We start from the raw sequence: 13,870 nt of genomic DNA on the forward strand, positions 1-13,870 counted from the left end.
TATAAAACACATCAAGAGGAGGAATTTCCTCAATTTTAAAAATGACCTGAGAGTTCGGGAATACTGGGATGACTTCTAAATCATCAATGTCCAAATATTTATCAAAAGCCTCAATAGTAAGCAAGGCATTCGCTATAACTTCAGGGGTGTGTTTAATCTTCATCATGAATGGAATGTTCAGATTTTTGGGATCTATTTATTTTGTCAACTTTTCCCTTATTGCATTCATATTTTTGTCTGTTAGAGTTTCTTCTACCTGAGAAGAAGAGGAAGTACCTATCTCTTTTATTTGAGATACATTAGGAACCTATGCTATACTAGCCAAGACTTTATCTTGTTATGTATTTTGTTGATGGAGCTTTAACAAATCCATAAGCAAGTGAGCTATCCTTTTATTCGTGTACTAGTTAAACTGAATCAATTCCTTAGGAATTATCTGTGTTGTTGCTTGTTCTTCAACCTTTTCATAGATAGAAACTGATTCAAATAAATTATCAAACTTGTCTGGATCATTCATTGATTGCCTAAGTTTCGCCCGTGTAGTGACATTCTTGGCAGTATCATTAGGATCATATTGTCTATTGGGAATGGTTGGGAAATTTAAACATTTAATTTCTTCAATATTGATAGTAGCATGCCTAAAATTATCAAGAGCAAAGACACCACATTGAATAGGAAAGGTAGGCCACATTTTCTTTTTAGCATCTTTCATAACCTTTGAAAGGCCATTCCCTATAGTTTGGTAGGCTATCTCTTGGGCTAAGAGTTTATCGGGAACATAAAGGGGAAACACATGAGGGTTGGAAATACTGCTAAAGATCTGGATATAAGTGAAGGATTATTCTCCAAACCATCTTTCAATTGATAGAAAATCACTGTTGGCTTCAGGTGAAATCCCAGGGGATTTCTTATCAAAGACACTCTAGTGGATGGGCATCATAACTCCATGGAAAAATGTATATAGATGAGCTTGAAATTTAGATTCTCAGAGTATATCATTATAGATATGGATAGGCATAGGGTTCTCCATGGTCCATTTCTAGCCCATAGATGTAAAATCGAAGGTGAAACAAATGGAATCCATTATATAGGTGCTCATATAGAAAGGGGGTCCAACAATGTTCTCAGAAAAATTACGTTTGCTCCTATAATTCATGATTTGAGTGGCTAAACTTTCAAACAATAGGTTTCCCCAATCCATAATCTATACATCAGAGGAAACATCAATGAGAGGTGCCTATTGATCAAAAAATTTATGAGTGTTAGGGTAACCATAGATCATACAAATCATAGCCGCTATTTGACAATATGGACCAACAAGGGATGAAATAACATATATACCATTATCTTCTTGATTGTCTTTGGATCTCTTCTCTAGTTTCTGATGGACTCCGATTGATGCTCATTTTTGTTCATGAAATTTTGTATTAAAATATTGTCATATTCCTACTGAGGTTGTGGTAGATGATAAATCCTAATCAAACCATTGCTGGTAAATGACCCAATGACTGTCTCCTTCTTAGTGATGAAATTCCTATTTGCAATATTCATATGTTCGATCACCCAATTAACCATATATGTATAGGGAATGATATTTGGCTAGGCTACAATCCTATGAAGGAATGAGTTGGCAACATCACTATAAGTAGTTTCAGAAACTGGGGTGGAATATTTGGTGCTGTCTGCTTTCACTGCCAACTTAGGTTTTTCATCTTCAAAAATTTTATAAATGGATTTGCAAGAGGAGCTTCCAACATCGAGAGTACATGTTTTATATGATAATAATGCAGGCATTTCAGTAGCTTCAAGTGGAGGAGTGACGAGTTGTTTTTGAACAATGAGTTTCTTCCTGGGTTTAGTTTCCTTAGACATTTCTACTGAGATTTCCTTATGGGGACTGGCCAGTAAAGGGAAAAAACGGGAAAAAGTGAAAAATATCTTAACTAAAGAATTCCTTACAATGAATAACCAATTTCATATCAATTCATTTATTTATGAGCAAAATCTAGTGATATCAAGCCACAATAATCAAATTGTTTAGAACTTCAAAATCATAAATTTGTTACATTTGGCCATTAAATGATAAAATGTGGGTTCACATGGGTTTTGTACATGTCATCATATCAAAATATTATATCAGAGAAATATTATGGTTGTATCTTTGAAACATGCAATATTCTTACCTTCCGATAAGATTTTATTATTAAAACGTAACGAATAAAAAAAATATCAGCAAAAAGGAATATCAGAGGTCTTGTATCAGAGATTTTATATTGAAGGTTGAAAGGAGTGACATTCGATAGGAAGTTCCGATATGGATAGGAGGGGTTTATCGAAGAATTAGAGAATTGGAAATATCGGATATCAATGATATGAGGATATCAGAGTATCGAAGATGTCATATATCGGAGGATGGGAGAAAAGAGATACCAAAGGATCAGGGTATCAAAGTATTTTATGTGATGCTTATATAAAAAGTTTTGATAATGCTATGTGGAAATCCTATGGAGTCAGTCCTTTTATTATTATATTCACAAAAATACGCTTTATCACTTTATGCTTCAAATATTTCTAAACTTTAATCGATGAGGGATTTATTCGCAACTTATCATATGGGACATGTTATGACATCTAAAATATTCTGATAAAATTCTTCCAATAATGAATTTAAACAAAGCCTCTGGATAGTTTATTTATGGATATGTATTAGTAACCTAAACTCCGATATGAAAGCTTCGATAAGGAATTCTCTCATTTAGTCATGTTTCTTAGTGACAAAAACTAAAATTGTCTTATTTTATTAAAAGTAAGTGACTTTATCTAAATTCAAAAGGGTCCCCATTATTTATTAGTTCTCCTATTAACCTTCATGGGGGGTTGTTTATTAGTACAACAAGACCTTTCTTGATAGCCTCCACTTCTAGGCACAAATATTTTTTTCATTTTTATTAATGACTTCTCATGTAAGTTCTCGATCTTCTGCATGCGGAAGAAGGATGTGACATTCTCCAATTTCATGGAATTCAAGGCACTGGTTGAGAGAGAAATGGGAAAGATGGTGAAGGCTCTCAGGAGTGATAATGGAGGTGAGTGTGTGTCGAATTAGCTTACGAATGTTTATGCGAAAGAAGGAATTCAATGATAGTTGAAAACACCCCACAACCCACAGCAATATGGGGTGGCTAAGAGGAAGATTCGTAACATTATGGGAGAAATGAGGGTGATGTTGCATGAACAAAGCCTACCTCTGCACTAGTGGGGTGAAGCATACAACACAATGGTCTATTTGTAGAACAAGAGTCCTCATCATATTCTTGGCATGATTACACCGAAGGAGTCTTTCTCGAGAAGGAAGCTGAATGTGTTTCGCTCCAGGATTTTCAGAGCCTCTATTTACTCCCATGTCTCCAAAGAATCAAGGAAGAAGCTAGAGATGACAATAGAATTGGGGGTATTTATGGGTTACACAAAAAATCCCCACAACTACCGCATGTACTTGCCATCCCTCAAAATTACAGTTGTGCAAAAGGATGTAAAATTTAATGAAGACAAAGCCATGTGGTGGTCTCTTTAGAGGGAGATTCAAATCCATCTAGAGGAGGAGATTTTAGCTCCATAGGAGGAACCTCAAGAAGTTGTGGACTAGCCAAAATTTGAGGAGCAGAGAGTGGAGACAACCACTTAAGAAAAACCATCCAGAGAAGGCAGGAAAAGGACTAGGGAAGATGAGAGACTTGTGCAAGATGCAATGGAGAATGTGGGTGATCCTTCAAATCAATGCAGATAGATAAGGTCACTAGATTTGTACACTGGGTACATGGATCTAATGACTCAGCTTGTAGAGAATGAGCCATCCTCTTTCGAGGAAGCAGTAGAGAAACCTATATGGGTTGATATAATGGTGGAGGAGTACAAATCCATTGTAAATAATAATCCAGGTTCAAGATGGATCCTCAAGGTGAAGCATGCAACAGAAAAAAGCATAGAAACATACAAGGCTAGATTTGTTGACAAGGGGTACTCTCAAGTTAAGGGGATTGACTATGACAAGAAATTTTCTCTTGTGGAAAGGCACTCATCCATAAGATCAATCCTTTCTCTTGCTGCATAGATGGGGTGGAATATCCACCAGATGGATGTGAAAACAAAATTCCTCAATGGAGTTATTGAGGAGGAGGTATATATCGAGCAAACAGAAGGTGTGGAGACTTTTGATCGAGTGTCTCATATGTGCAGAATCAAGCAAGTAGTGCATGGTCTCAAGCAAACACCCCAAGCTTGATACACAAGGATTGATATCTATCTCACCCATTTGGGATTCACCAAAAGCAAAGCGCATGAAAACCTCTATCATATTTTGGTAGAAGGTAAATTGTTGATTTTTATCTTATATGGTTATGGCTTGATTTTGAATGGTGATGAGAAGTTGATTAGATCTTGCAATGAGGACCTTGCAAGAGATTTTTAAATGGAGGACATGGGTCTCATGTGCTACTCCCTTAGATTAGAAGTATGGAAATGTGATGAGGAACTACTCTCTCTCAAGGAAAGTATGCCAATGAGATACTTCAGAAGTTCTGCATGGACAAATGCAAACCCATGGAGACTCCTTTAGTGACCAAATGGAGGAAAGAGGATGCCAATTCAAGTGAGGAAGTTGATGATACTATTTACCAACAATTGGTGGGTTCACTCATGTATCTTGTGAACATGTGACCAAATATGTGCTATACATTCAACCAGCTGAGTCAAGCTATGGTTAGGCCAACCAAATTATTTTGGAGGGCATCTAAGCATGTTCTACAGTACCATAGAGGCACTACCTAGTTTAGACTATGGTATAGATAGATAGAGGGAGTGAAGTTGTGTGGCTTCACAGATGTATATTTGGAGGGGAGTCCATCAGATCAAAATAGTACATCAGGTGGAATTTTTAGTGTTGGGTCCATAACGGTTTCTTGGTATAGCAGGAAGCAAAGATCTGGGGCACTCATCTCAGCAGAAGCATAGTACATGGCTGCCAGTCAAGAAACATGTGAGGTGATATGGATGAGTAGATACTTGTTGGATTATTTGGTTAAGTGATGGATTTGAATGTGATTTAATATTATAAATAGAGTTGCATCAAGATCTCTGAAAATGTTTTTTTCACAATAGATCCAAGCATACAGATAGATGGTATCACCATTTATATGATTGTGTGTAGAGGCAGATAATGTTGTTACAGTACATTCCAACAGAGGAACATGATGCTGAAGTTTTGAAAAATGCCTTGTCAAGAGGGAAGTTCAAGTTCCATTGGTGTAGGATAGGGGTGGTTGATAATCCCTTTCTTGCTGGGAGGAAGTCTTGAAAATGCAGCAAGAAAATATTAGTTTTACTTTGCATTAGTCAAACTAGAGAAAGTTATAATTTCTATTTCAAAAAAAATCTTGGAGATAGTTAACTGAGGTGACATGGAACTTTTCACTCAGTTAACTCAGTTAATTCGAGTTGGGGAAGATTGATTTCAGTTCAGTGTGATTGATTGTTAATTTTTAGCAATCTATTTCAGTTAAATTGAGTTATGGTTAGTTAAACTAGTTCTAACGGTTAGAACAACTAGTGGAGGTCAAGTTGTGGAAGTGGAACTTCAACCACACATAGTGATCAACCAATTAACTCAACCTAAAATAAGTAATGCATGCATAGAATTTGAGCTGCCTAGTTGAGATGGAGATTCCAAGGAAATGTAATATCAATTGTAGACTATTCCAATGTGTACAGGTGGTGTATGCAGTCAGAGGAAGGACCTAGAGGAATTACACAATCAAATAGAGGGAATTTCCTAAATACTAGGGGCTAATTTCCTTAAGGAAAAATGAAAGGAAGTAAGAGTTTGGAGGGCCTCAAAATTGGCGAAGTGTTGGCTAGAGTCAGCTAGTTAGGTAGAGGGATAGACTATACACTTGCAGGTTGTGCCCAGGCTTGAGAAAGCATATGTATTCATCTCTATTATCTAATTAATGCAATACAAATAGTAAGGGGTTTTTAGTATTTTCTTTCCCCTAGATAAATATCTATGCATGCGTGAAGTTTCCTTTTTCATCCCTATGATTTGTGTTCAAGATGGTGAATTAACTTTTGTAGACTAGTAGAGTGGATTCAAGTCTCGTGATTTATAAATTTCATGAGAAATTTCGAATATATACATTAATTTCCACTTTTTTTCCAATAATTTCTAAAGTTAATGGAAGCAACCCTCTTGTGGGTGAAAATAATTTGCTCAAATAAGGTCGCTGCTAATTTAAATACAGTAGAAATAATGTGAGTAGCAAAGTAGAACTTTACCGCAGTAATCTGAGGTGTGATGTCTAATCCATGTCGTTTTATTCTCAACATATTTTAGTCTCTAATGCATAAACTTGGTCAAGTATATGCACAACATGTGCTCACATAAGAAGATGAAAATATTATCTTCAAATAGTCATGAAAATCCTTTAACACAAAACAACTATAATAGTAATATTATCTTCAATTTTGGATGTTGTTTAAATAGATATGATACCAAGTATTTTAAATTTTATTTTTAAAAGACAAAAAAAATTTGAAGTAAGAGTTCAAAATACAATCAAACAATAAAGAGAGGATATCATGGAATGCATATTGCAATTATAAAAAGTTTGTTTCCTTGTTCACTAGTATATGGCATTCCTAAAATTGCTTGCCCAAAATAACGATGACGTGAAAGAATCACAAAATTAAAAAACATAGCAGTCCTTCCTAGAAACATTTCCAAAGTTGATGGATTGGGTGCCTGAAGGATCTCCGATAGATAATTAATCATATCCAAGACATTCTCTACATTGTCTCCCAATCCTTTCTCCAATCCCATTTTTTGTAATCTTTCCCTGCTAGAGTCGAGTAACATTCAAATGAAATATTTTATATTTTTGTGCGGAAAATTGGATATTTGTCGTGCATGCTACAAGTACGCATAAATATTTACAAAAAATAATTCAAAGGTTGCATGTTTTTCGAAAACAAATTGGAGATTTGTTCTGCAGGCTAACTGCATGGTACATAAATTGTTTATACAAATGTATCCATAAATACAGCGGATATTACTCATAAATATTTGCATAATATTTTTCAAGCAAGAAACAAGTGTGGCTTTGGAGTCCTAGTTGTGTGAACATTTGACAGATTTGTTGCAGATTCAGTCTTTTTCTTCTTTATTTGAGCTTTGAAGGCCCTTCATTTAGTAAGCCTACAAGAAGAGTACCTCTACCACCATAACCGGTATACGAATATGGTTCCTGACTACTTCTAGTATTGCATGTTACTAGGGATGGAAACCAACGGAGGTCACACCCACAAAAAATAAATTTACAAACTTTTGTTGTTAACCCAAGCATTGTTAGTGTGAAAGGGATTTTGATTGCTAGATAATTTGGAGGGCCTAGAAGGTTTCCTATAAGATTGAAATGGAAATGCCAAGGCTTTGAAGTTGGTTTATTTCGAATGACCAGTCTTTATGGTGGCCCCATCCTAATTTATGAAATAAAATTCAAGAAGACATGGTTCTTGGTCCTTTCATTTATCAAAAGAGGAATTAATAATATCATAGGCAGTTTTGATGCTCAGACATGGGGATGAGTCTCTTTCCCTAAGCAAAAAAAAAAGTTCAAGGTAGTAAATCTTCATATAAATGTCATCAAGTAGGTCAAGGTGATCATCCCCAACTTTCTCTTCATGAGATTATGCTTGCAATCCTCTACGATGTAGTGGATGGAGTTGAATTGGAACAAGGATGAGGCCTTTACAAATACATGCAAGTGAGTAGCAATCACTAGGTTATGCTAACGAATAAAATGGGAGAATTTTTTTTCTCCTAGAGGTTATCCACTTGGGTGTGTAATACTCACTAACACCAATTTCCTAATAGGTTTCTCTTAGGAAGTATAAAATTTCTTGATCCTACTATATAAAAGTCTTGTTTCAACTTTCAACATTCTTCCCAAATTATTCAACGAATATATTGAGAAGAAAAGCATCAAGACTCAAGATATTTGTGAACTCCAGTACTGAAGAGATAATAAACAAAGGTAACTCAATAGACAACAAAAATACACCCACTAATATATATATTTGTTGCCTGGTTGGTTTAGTGGTAACATGGAAATGATAAATGACCTTTTCTGAGGCCATGAATGTTGCACACACATGACATAATTCTGCTCACCAATGAAAATGATGCCTACAATGTTATTCTCTCTGCTTGAAATTGTGCTCTTGCTGGAAATGCATCAAATCTTGTTCTTAATGCTCAAAAATATGAGTAAATTACTTTTTGTTGTTGGAAGAAGCTTTGATTCTTGATGAAAATGTGAGGAATGAGTGAAATGAAGAGGTTTCTTATAGGAAAAGAGAGGTTGTGAGGGTTTCTAGAGAGTTCTATTTCCTTTTTCAAATGAGTGTAAGAATTAAGTAAGCTAGTTTAAAAACTAATTGTATGTTATTGCATCTTCATTAATCATAGATTAATCATTTTTGGGATGTGTATGGTTCCTACACCCCCCTCATGGGTGTTTGGATGGGCTTGAACAATTAATAAAATTGGCTGAAATGTTGTACAAAGTTCAAACATGCTAAATGGACTTGGTTGTACCATATGGAATTTCAAATCATGAAACAACATCCAAAACTGTTTCCTGGGAATTTCATACCATTTTGGCATTTCAGTATGTTTTGGGACTGAAATCGGCCCCGTATATGCATTTCCTGCAACTTAGGTGCATGGGAGATCTCGTTTACAGACAAGGAAACCTCAAATATGAAGGAGAAGAAACCCTTTGATAGGTTTCAGTGGTATTAATTCCCTGGCCATGTGCTTTGTATTTATCATGTGCTATTGCTTGAGCCCAGTTTATGGGGGCATTGGACCAAGAAAATAAGAAATCAACATGGTTTCTAATATCAAACATGCTTGCCCAACAACAAATCATTTTAACACAATATCATTTTTTGTAGCTTACTTCGTAATATACTTCTTGGACAAATTTTTGACTTTATTCCTTGGTGGTGCCATTTTTGTTGACTAGTTCCAGTACAGGTGCCATAGGGCTACCAACTTACGGGAATCTTGCCAAGGCTAAAATGTTTGTTCTCCAACTTACAAGATTAGAAATATCACGAGAATCGTAATATGGAATTCCTTTGAAGATTTGACATTAAAGTATATGTTACATCAGAAGGGATTTGTGTGCCCCGAATAAAAAACTGTCAGGGTTTGAGAAATTTACAATAAATAAAAATGCTAAAATTTTGTATAATGCATAGTGTTCAACACTTGCTGTTGGAAATGGATTTGTAATTTATTCTATTGTCCACTGTATATGAGTCTTAGAAAATCTATTCTAGTGATGATAGTGGTCGCCTATAGGAATTCATGGGCATTAAATGAATAACTTTTTCATCCATCTTAGCACCATTGGAAGCTTCGTGAGGCATTCTAATGTATTTAATAGAGCTTACCAACAGTATTGAGGATCGAAATGTGTGCTTATTATATGATGATTTTACCATCGATTCCCAACTGTAGAAGCTATTGAACTTCTTCTCTAGCTTGGCTAGCCCTCCCATGCATTTCATATCTAAGATGAACCTAAATCATTGTGACTTTCCATTGAAAAATTTGGACAAACCTCTCTTGAAAATTATTCAAGGGTTAGTTCAAGTGGTCTACTACAACTAGATATGAACTATATATGAAGGGGTTAGTTCACATCTAGAACTAGATATGAAGTTCTTTGATATTTTCATTAGAGATAATTCACAAATCTCCTGAATTTTCTTTTGGCTAATAGTTTACACTAAATGTGAGGAATTACTCCAAATTTCCAATGCTTTTATTCCAAAATTAGAAAAAACTGAGATCAACAAAAGATTGTTGTATCCCTCTTCAAAATGAAGACAACAACATTTTTAATAAATATACGATTTCCAGTAGACTTACTTTTGAGAAGGGAGGTTGGCTCTGAAATTATTCAGGTGGAAGAGAGGGTTTCCATTGCCCTTAGGCCTGGGTGGAGGTGGAAAACCCCATGAATAATTTCCGCTGTCACTGGTTTTGTCCAAGGAAGTCGAAGACGCCATCGAGTCGGGTGAAGAAATAGAAAATTCTTGCAAATCAATGCGGGGAAAATTTACCTGAATGTATGTCCAATAGAGAAACGGTTACCCTAGAGATGGTTCATATTGACTTGTGTAGACCAATGCAAGCTCAATCACTTAGAAGAAGTTATTATTTTTTGATTTTCATGGATAACTATAGTAGAGTTACTTGGGTGTACTTCCTTGGGAAGAAATTAGAATAATTCAATAGCTTCAAAAAATTCAAATTAGTAGTCAAGAAACAATGGCTAGTATATTAAAGTGTTGATAATAGAAAGAGGATGTGAATATGATTCAAATGAGATTAATGAATTTTATAAGAAATAAAACAATAAATCATGGTTAGATATAAACTTCTATAGATTGGTTTGTCGAAGAGAAAAAATAGAACTATCATGAACATGGCAAGGAATGTCATGAAAAGGAAAAATGCTAAAAGGGAAACATTTGTCACATGAATTTTGGAGAGAAATAATAGCTTGTAATTATATACATACATACATACATACATACATACATACATACATACATACATACATATATATATATATATATATATATATATATATATATATATATATATATATATATATATATATATATATATATATAACAAGTCAACAACAAGAAGTGTGAGAAATAAAGTGCCACAACTAGCATGGTTGCTTGTGAATTCATTTATAACACATTTCAAAGTTTTTAGTTGCATAACATATGTCCATGTACCTAAAAAACAGAGGAATAAATGAATGAATAAGAGACATGGGCTAGAAGTATAGACAAGTCCAAAATCATTAGAAAAACATTTTCATACATTGAATATGCAACAAAAGAAGAAAAAATTAAATGGAAGGGTTTACAAGTATAGTCACTAGACATGAGTACTCTACTAAGTACTCAAAGAAATTAACTCAAGGAGAACCATGAAGCCAATCATCTCTTCATTCCTAATCCTCAACCTATTAAAAATTCCAAGTCAGTTCCTAGAAAGATGAGAAGTTTGCAAGATATATATGAAGAGTTAGGAAATCATTCAAATTATGCATTGTTCACTCACATTTTTTGAAGAAGAAATAAAACATGAAAAATTTATTAAGGCAACATATGATACAATAGATTCCATTAGGAGAAATGAAACATGGATCTAGTAAACTTACCTAAAGAAAATGAATGTATTGGAGTGAAATGGGTTTATAAAACAAAAGTGAATGAAACAGGTGAAGTGGACAAATATAAGGAAATACTACTAGAAAAGAGGCTTTCACAACAACCCAATATTGACTTTGGAGAAACATTTTCACTTGTTGCAAGATTAGACATAGTATGAGAAATTTTAGAATTGGGTTCTCAAAATAAATGGAAGGTAACCAAATCGATGTGAAACATGCATTTCTAAATGGAATTATGGAAGAATAAGTTTATGTATACTAGAAATATGAGATTAGAGGATACAAATACAAAGTGTATAGGTTGAAGAAAGCTCTTTATGGGCATAAACAAGATCCAAGATCTTGGTATAGTAAGATAGATTCATATATGATCAGAGATGGTTTTAGCAGGATAAGCAATGAAGCTACACATTTCACAAAGGTAAATCAACATGGAAAATTTTTAATTCTTTTCCTATATGTCGATGATATGATTTATACAAGGAATTTGTTATTAAATTAGATTAAATCTATTATGAAAAAGGAGTTTGAGATTCATCTATGAATTTGTTTCTTACCATATAGGTAAATCTATTAGAACCTATAAAGTTTATTTGTAAAACAAAACATGCATTTTATTTGTTAAAATTATTTAGAATGAATGATTGTGGAGTATGCAAAACAAAATATGCATTTTATTTGTTGAAAATATTTAGAAGGAATGGATTTATAGTAGAACATATACCTGTAGCAATAGGAACTAAACATAGAAAAAAAGAGAAAGGTGCAAATGCATATTCAACACCATTCTAGAGGTTACTTCTTGAGATACATAAGACTTCCAAGCAATATTATGTATCTCAAGAATGATAGCAGAGTGAACTACCTGTTGATATGGAGAGTTCTTCCACCATAGCTACTCTTGAAGAAGAAAATATTTTTGAAATCAATGCCATTCTTGAAATTTTGTTTCTTTCTTTTTGTAACAACTGATATTCTCCTCCTGTAATTGTGGCCATTTTATAGTGGTCAGCCGATAAGGATAATTTCCGTGTATGTCCATAGAATTCTTCCACGTGGAACCATTACGGGGGCACTTTCCTTGCGGTGGGCCATACACTAATTATAGGCAGAAGAGGTGAAAGTGACTCCTAGATGGTTTTCGTTTGCTATCCAGTAGTTTAAGTGATGCTAATTAGTTACCTATTCTTCTTTCTAGGTCTCCTGAGGCCTCGATCAACAATTTTACCTTTCATAATTAGCATTTTTTTTTCTCCCTAGCCAAAGATTTTAGAATGGAAAACTAGTGGCTTTCACAATATCATTAGTAGAAATGAAGGCCTACCCCACCACATCCGCAAGAAACAAACACACTTAACACTTTATAGGTGACTTTTGTTCTGAATATGTGGTGGCCAGTGTGGATTTCCAAAAGGTTGAGGCTTGGTCTAAGTATGATTTAAGAAATCATGATATTGATGAGATTCGAGAGTGAGAGAATAACACTTCATGTTTGATCCTCATGCAGAGCACTATTTAATCAGAGTGGTGATGAAATAGGTATTTACACTCAAAATCAACGCTACCTTTTTTTCAAGTGTAGAGTCATCCTTATCCTAATGAGCAGTGAACCTCTCATCTCTGATGTTGTCCACTCTATCCAAATTTGAACACCTTTATTCTCTATCTCTATGTGTGGCCCCATCACACATAGATTTTAACAACTTTATTGCTAATCTCATAAGTTGCTAACCATAAGTAAGTAATATTGCTAATCCTTTAGTTTTTTATAATCTGCACCAAGGCTAGAATGTGCATGGTCCAATAATCTAGTAGGCCATCTGATTCAAATGATATTTCTCTAAGCTTGCATTATATATGAGAATATCCATTTTCTTTATCCTTCACGTTGTTCCTCCTTACTTTTGGGAATAAATATATCCATTCCCCATTGTTTGGTGATGTCCTAAGCTCAAAATTAGTTGTATTGGCTTCCATAAATGGTTGGTGAACCAATTGCTATCACGAGATGAGGGAGAGAGAAACCTACTTCTTTGACCCAAGTCTTCTCATACAATCCCATTCTTCAATGGTTCACTTCCCTAGAATGGATAAATGTGTCTTGACTGCTAGTGGGGGTGAGCGAAGTGAGGAAGAATACCATACTTGGATTATAGTATTCATTCATGCATCTTTTTATTATCTAGTATTCCCTCAATATAGTATGATTCTCGAGTCTTCTTGTATTTAATAAAGAAATCCCTCCACCAAGCATGAATAGAAAAAATGAGCTATGAATTTAGGTATGAACTAGCCTAGCAGGAACCAAAAGAAGAATGTAAGCGATATTATGATTTTACATCATACTATTCAAGTCAAATAGCTCTATGAGCCCCAAATAATACCAGTTGATTTGAAGGCAAATTGCTTGATGAGTCCCTAGGGCACCAATTGAGCTATAAGGCTAGTACGATTGCAAGGCAAGCTAATACACTACTTACAGAGTAAAAACGATGGAATATAAAGACCTTGAAACATGAAATATCAAGATTTTTGTTAGGTTTTGC

This window comes from Pinus tabuliformis, chromosome 8, assembly GCF_031772625.1.
Source record: "Pinus tabuliformis cultivar Carrire ecotype Pingquan chromosome 8, CPIR1, whole genome shotgun sequence".
NCBI lineage: Eukaryota > Viridiplantae > Streptophyta > Pinopsida > Pinales > Pinaceae > Pinus > Pinus tabuliformis.